The sequence below is a fragment of the Schistocerca gregaria genome, chromosome 1 (genome assembly GCF_023897955.1).
Source record: "Schistocerca gregaria isolate iqSchGreg1 chromosome 1, iqSchGreg1.2, whole genome shotgun sequence".
Taxonomy (NCBI): Eukaryota; Metazoa; Arthropoda; class Insecta; order Orthoptera; family Acrididae; genus Schistocerca; species Schistocerca gregaria.
In genome coordinates, this window is record NC_064920.1 from 134,910,104 (window position 1) to 134,917,191 (window position 7,088).

A 7,088-nucleotide genomic window follows, 5' to 3' on the forward strand; every position below is an offset into this window, starting at 1 on the left:
GATGATCATTCTGATGATGAAACCTCCCGACAATCTCCTGCTGTACGTAAACAGAAAGCTGGCGATGAAAATCTGCATGTGCCCCAAGACGAAATGCAAGTAGATTTAATTGCAGTTTCTGATACATCTCGCTCACTGCCAGAAAATGCAACGGCAGCTGCCGACAGCGAGAAAGTAGAAGTCCCCCAAGCAGTGACAACTTGCCCAGCTGTAAACAGCGATAATCAGCTGTTTACCGACGGGAAGTTCGCGGAAGCGGTAGAACAACAACACCGCGACACCGCAACAGCACAGTAACCGGCACCAGAGTGTAAACAAGTGAAAGTGTTTACTCCTGAACCGGAAAATAAGCAAACACCGTCGCAAGCGTCACATCAACCGAAGGTAGCATGTAAACAGCAGGCAGTGTTTACAAACCAGGTCTCTCTAGACACTGCTGCTGAAGCGGCCGCGTCGAGTGTTGCCACAACAAAATCAGGTCAGGGTTTTCAGGGCGTCCACCGCCGTACGCTAAAACCACAACCGAATCTTACTGTTTCTCGCACCCAAGCCAAACAAAAAGCGGACAAGTCGGACGTAAAATCACAGAAAAATATACGATATGAAATTGTCAGAGAAGGTGCTCCAGATGAGCCTCCTGACACACTCAATGTAGAACAGCCCCTCAGTACTAAGGCGCGGGATGACAATGGCAGACAAACTAACGTTTAGCGACCGTGTTACTAGGACTGCTACCAAGTTCTGAATGACTGTAGTTCTAAACCGGATTTCAGCATACCAAAAGTAGAACAGTTTTTTTTTTTTTTTTTTTTTTTTTTTTTTTTTTTTTTTTTTTTTTTTTTTTTTGACCAACTTTGTCCGTGGCCAATAGCAAGTTAGGGATGCAAGCATACTCTATCACAACGATCAATATAAATAAAATTCGAACCTCATTAAAGCTAGCTGCTCTCAAGGAATTTTTGTATGACTCTGGAACCGATATCGCTTTGCTACAGGAGGTTGTAACGACGGAATTTGTAATACCAGGATACACCGCAATTGTTAACGTATCTTGTGACACACATACAGGAACAGCGGTTCTGCTCAGGGAAGGGATTCCCGTATCTCAAGTGGAGCGGTTGGAATCTGGAAGGGCAATTAGTATTAACGTTTTAGGTACCACATTGATTAACTTATACGCGCCCTCAGGAAATAGTAATAGACAGGACAGGGCAGCATTTTATAAAGAGGAACTTATATATTTATTACGTCGAAACCCAAACAGTTTTATAATGGGCGGTGATTTTAACTGTGTGTTAAATCGTAAAGATCAACAACCACATTTTAACGGTTCTTTAGAACTTAAACGCCTAGTAACCGACCTAAAACTAAAGGACGCATGGGAACTAAAATATCCAACGAAGGTTGAATATACGTATATAACACAGACTTCGCGCAGTAGAATAGACAGAATCTATGTTTCCCAAAACTTGGAAAGATGTCTACTAAATTCAGAAATCGTACCTGTATATTTTAGTGACCACTGCAGTATGAAGGCGTGCATTAATTTAGCTCCACAGCCGATTCAGATTTTTAGGAACCAGTGGCATCTAAATGTCTCTCTCTTGAAAGAGCAAGATTTGGCAGACGCGGTATCGGATGCGTGGACCTTATGTCTGCGATCGATCGAGAGGCACCCCACAGTATTAGACTGGTGGATTAAGGTTGCAAAGCCGAGACTGAGAAAAGTGTGTATCAGATACAGCAGAGAAAGAGCGTGGGAGTTAAAAAACAGTATGGAATTTTATTACAGTTTGTTGCGAGACCTCTATGAACAGGCAAACGTGTCAACCATTAGATTACAAGACATCAGACACACCAAAGCGAAATTACTCGCCATTAAAAGACAACAGATGGAAGGTTTAAAACTGAAGTCAAAGGCGAAGTCGGTGGTAGATGATGAAACAACATCCTTATATCATCTGCTTCGGCATGCAAAGAATAGGCGACGCACTGTTATTAGTGAACTTAAAACCCCCAATGGGACAACACTGACGTCTCAGAAGGAGATTCTAAATGCAGTATACCAGTACTACTATGCATTATATTCCTCCAGCCCACCTCACGAGGGGTCTCTGCAAGAGTTTCTCAGTGTTTTATCCCCACAATTGACAAGTTCTGACAACGACGAAATCCTTTCTGAAGTCAGTAACGAAGAGGTTCGTGAGACAATAACCAAGTCCCCGGTGAATAAATCTGCTGGACCCGACGGACTCCCTGTAGAATTTTACAGAAAGTTCTGGTTTTTAATTGGTGACACGTTTACATGCATTGTCAATGAGATTTTTAACGAGCAGACGATACCTGCAGATTTTAAAGACAACAAAATTGCACTTTTACCGAAAAACAAAGGGACGAAAAGTTTAAACAATTACCGCCCTATTTCACTTTTAAACTCTGACTACAAAATAGTATGCAGGATTTTAAAAAAGAGACTTTCCCTCTGACCGACAAATTAATTAGTCAACATCAGTCATGTGCAGCAAATAGAAGTATTTTTAATACGATTTCTGAATATAGAGACATCATCGCCTTAGCATCGGTTTCCAATATCAAATGTGCTTTACTTTTTATAGATTTTACTAAGGCTTTCGACTCGGTGAATCACCGCTTCCTATTTGAGGTACTGACAAAAATGGGACTCGTCCACAAAACAGTTAATGTTATAAAAAACGTTGCTACTGGTCTGAACGCTAAATTAGCTGTCAACTGTCAGCTGACGCGGCAAATTCAAATAAACCGCGGCATCCCACAGTGAAGTCCATTATCTATGTTTTTGTTTGTTGTGTCGTTAGAGCCCTTTTTAAGAAGTGTTCATGAAAGGTTAAAGGGCATAACTATAACTGGCAGGAAAACTGTAGTGAGAGCCTATGCTGACGATGTTGGTGTCGTCATAAGAGGGCAAGATGATGTAATTCGACTAGGGGCCATTCTTCAAAACTACTGCCACGCATCGGGTGCGACAACAAACGAAAATAAAAGTACAATCCTGGGAATGCGGGGTCTTGAACGGATACAAATCGATTGGGCGAAGTCAGTTACCACACATAAAACCCTGGGGACAATCCTGACGGCATGTCCAATGAGAATGACAGCCCTCAATTGAAAAGAGGTTTTAACAAAGATTCAAGGGGGACTTATTGAGAACTCACAACGACTTACGAACCAGGTTCAGAGGGTCAGGTTCATTAACTTATGCATTTTCTCAAAGGCATTCTATATGGCACAAGTTTTTCCCTTGCCGAAGTTGATAGCTCAGAAAATGATGTCGAGGGTTGCAAATTTCTTATGGAATGGGGAAATCTTCAGGGTTAACCTAAGAACTGCGACTTTACATCCTAGAAATGGAGGCCTCGGACTGGTGGACATACGCAATAAAGCTTCTGCGCTTTTCATAAAAAGGTCTTTAAACATATTTCACGCCAACCCCGGCAGTATTACTACACAATTGTTTAAATGTGTCCAACCAGAAAGCCTTCAACCACCGGCAGACGTACAAAAAATTAACCCCCGACTGCGATACGTTAGGATCTTGTACACAGAATTGAGCTATGTTAACGAGAAACTCAGAACTTCACTGCACATTACAGCCAGAGATATCATGAGACAAAGACAACAATATGAAGGACAAAATAAAATTGCCACGAAATATATGAGTCACAACTGGGATGCAATTTGGGAGAATATTAGTTTTAACGGGCTCAATTCGCATGTGGTAACGGCATGGTACAAAGCCGTCAATAATATTGTCAGCACCAACGAGCGGCTTTATAAAATTGGGAAAGCTGAAACCCCCTTATGTCAGAAATGTAAACTAGTTGACACTGTGATTCATAGATTTACGTGTGCTGGAAATCTCAACAATTGGCATTGGCTCAGGAAAAGTCTTGCACTACTGCAACGAACGTCACCCAATTCCATTACTCCTATGGTGCTTTTCAGACCTGAAACTAAATATTACCCGAAAACCAAAAATAATGCAATACACTGATTAATGGGACAGTTTGTCCATTACATTATCAATAAAATAGGTGGTGACGACGAAACGGAATTCAAGCTTTTTATGCAAATGAGGTACAGCAACATTCAGCAATATGCAGACCACAGGAAAATGTATGGAAACATGTTGATCATTTTATTCGAACGAATAGGTGTTGGTTAAAGCGCACAGTCTAACACTAAATGTACTATTTTAGGGGTAATGAAGAAGTGAAGTATGAATCTACGTTCAAGATGAAGGAAATGCCTCTTCTTTTATCCATCCATGTTACGTCTGCCCCCCAATAAGTGTCTCATAAATGCTCGCTGTATATTGCAGTATAATCACATGTTTCTTACTCGAATGTCTGTTGACTGAAAACTCGAATGACGGCTTTGCAATGGGATCTCACCCCCAGATGTCGTACAACCAGTGCTCCTTACCACAATAAAGAGAGCAGGCGAAAAATATACACGACTATACCCGCTTTTCTATAACAATTAAAATGCACTGAAGGAGCCATTCGGTGGGAGTGATGGTAAAAAAAAAATGGATAAGGCATCGGTCTCCTAAACCGGGGATTGTGGGTTCGAGTCCCATCAGAGGTACACGTTTTACTCACTGGGGCAAAATCTCTCTCACCACGTACAGATGTAATAGTTGAGAAAGTTGGCCTTCCTGAGTGTTTACAGGTATCCCAGATATCACGAAGATATGAAAATATGCACTTACTGACAAGCTGAAACGAAACTACGGCCATTATCAATCAATCAGTCCGGTTTTCTCTGCCGTGCAGTGCGGACGTGTTGTTGTTTCCGCCTGCGGAGCGCGCGCACTCGCTGTTGTTTACATTTCAGCGGCCGTCACTTACGTGTCGCTTACGTGCACTAGAGCCATCGCCAATCGTTTTCGAAAATCAACTTTACGATTCAACTTCTGCAACGATTACGCACGACCAAAGGCCTTGGAAGTGGAACGCTTCCTACGCGACGTTGCTAAGATCCCAGCTTCCGACATCTTGGGCATCCATTTGTCCATATTAAGCAGTACTGTGTACGTGAAAGTTGTCAACGACGCGGTGTGTGAAAGAATACTTCGTGACACCAACCATGGATTACGCTTTTGCCACGCCGACCGCAATGTCGGAGCGGTCACTGTCGACCATGCCGGCTTAGGAATGCGCACCATACGAGTTTTCGACTCCAGTTCGAGGTACCGGCGGAAGACGTTATCGCGGCTTTCCGCCCCTATTGTACTGTACATGGCCACACTGCCGAACGCTGGGCGCAATTCCAAACGTACCCCGTTCTTAACGGTGTACGGCAGATCACCATCGACCTCCATCGCCACGTGCCATCTTACCTGCAAATTAGCGGGTGCCGAGCGGTTGTCATATACGACGGCCAACCCAAGACCTGTTCCGGGTGCGGAAAAGAAGGCCACCTCAGATCTGAGTGTCTTCAGCGACGGATCACCCAATTGCCAGGCGCTACCGTGGCATCTACGGCTCCGACGACGATTTTACCGATCACCTACGCATCGGCACTCTCTTCTCCTCCCACCGGCCGCCGCTCATCGGACCATGTACCGGTGACCCTTCCAGCTGCTATGGATACCGCCGGGGCCGACACGTCGCGCTCAAAGCCAGACGCTACTACGGCGCCACTACCAACAGCGACGACTTCCGACACCCACCCCCCTGAATATATGGACACCCCTTCATTTGACGTTCCCGCGACGGCCTTCCTCTCAGAGCGACGCGACTCCCTTCCGTCTTCCGACACAGAGGGACGAACCCGCAAACAACGTTCACCTAAAAGGCGCAAGAGGAGGCGTCGTACGGTCTCGGAACGAGACGGATCACCTCCCCCTGATGCTCCAGAGGCCGTCCGACACTACGAGGCCTCAGAGAACCTACACGACGATACGAATGACGACAACATGACGCCGACTGTGGATGTTTCGATGCCAACTCTACTGGCTCGCTCAGGTGCTCCTGAACCAATGGACTCCACCGATGCTACTGCAGCCGAGACGTCCTCCGCCTCTACGACCGAAGTGGAACGTACGACCATCACAACGACAGCGCCCTCAATGGTGTGGAGTGAGGACGTCGATGAGGACCCGGACCACACGCTGGGGACAGAGTTACCCCAGACGGAAGCATCGTTACGCCGCTGATAACGCCGTCAGGTGGCGCACGGCACGACTCGCCGTTGCCTCGCCCCTCTTCATCCTCCGCCGGTGGAGTTCCCCTTCACGGCGGGGGACGGCTCCAAACCTACCGAATAGCGACGATCAACACTAACACCATCAGCTCACCCGTGAAACTTCAACTGCTGCGAGAGATGATATGGGCGTCAGACGTCGATATAGCACTACTACAGGTAGTACACTTGGCCACACTTCCAGACGTCGCGGGATATAACACTTATCCTTCTCCTGGTGACCACCTGGGACGCGGCGTAGCCATCTACGCCAGAGAAGGCATTCCAGTGGCCGATATCACATACCTTCCATCTGCCAGAGGCATGGCCGTCACCGTCATGGGGACGCGTATCGTCAACATTTACGCTCCGTCGGGCTCCACCCGCAGACGCGACAGGGCACTCTTCTATTCAGAAGAAATCGCTCCTCTGTTTCTTGGACGCTGCGACCATTACTTGTTTGGGGGTGATTTTAATTGTGTCTTGCCCCCTAAAGATCAAGTGCCCCACTACAACACCTGTCAAGAACTGCGTCTTGTCGTCCGAGATCTGTTGCTCCGCGACACTTGGGAAGTTCAGCACGGCGACGCCCCTGGACATACTTACCAGACGAGTCACTCCGCGAGCCGCCTGGACAGAATTTACGTCTCTCGGGAACTCACACCTGCAGTCCAAGGTGCAGAACTTTGGCCCCTGGCCTTTTCGGACCACTGTGCCTACATCTGCAACATTCTCTTCCCCGAGCAAGTGGTCTGGCGTAGTCGTGCACCGTGGAAGCTAAACACCTCCCATCTTCATGATCCCGAATGTCTTCAACGTGTCACCGAGACATGGGCCACCTGTGAACGTCGCTTACCTAAATA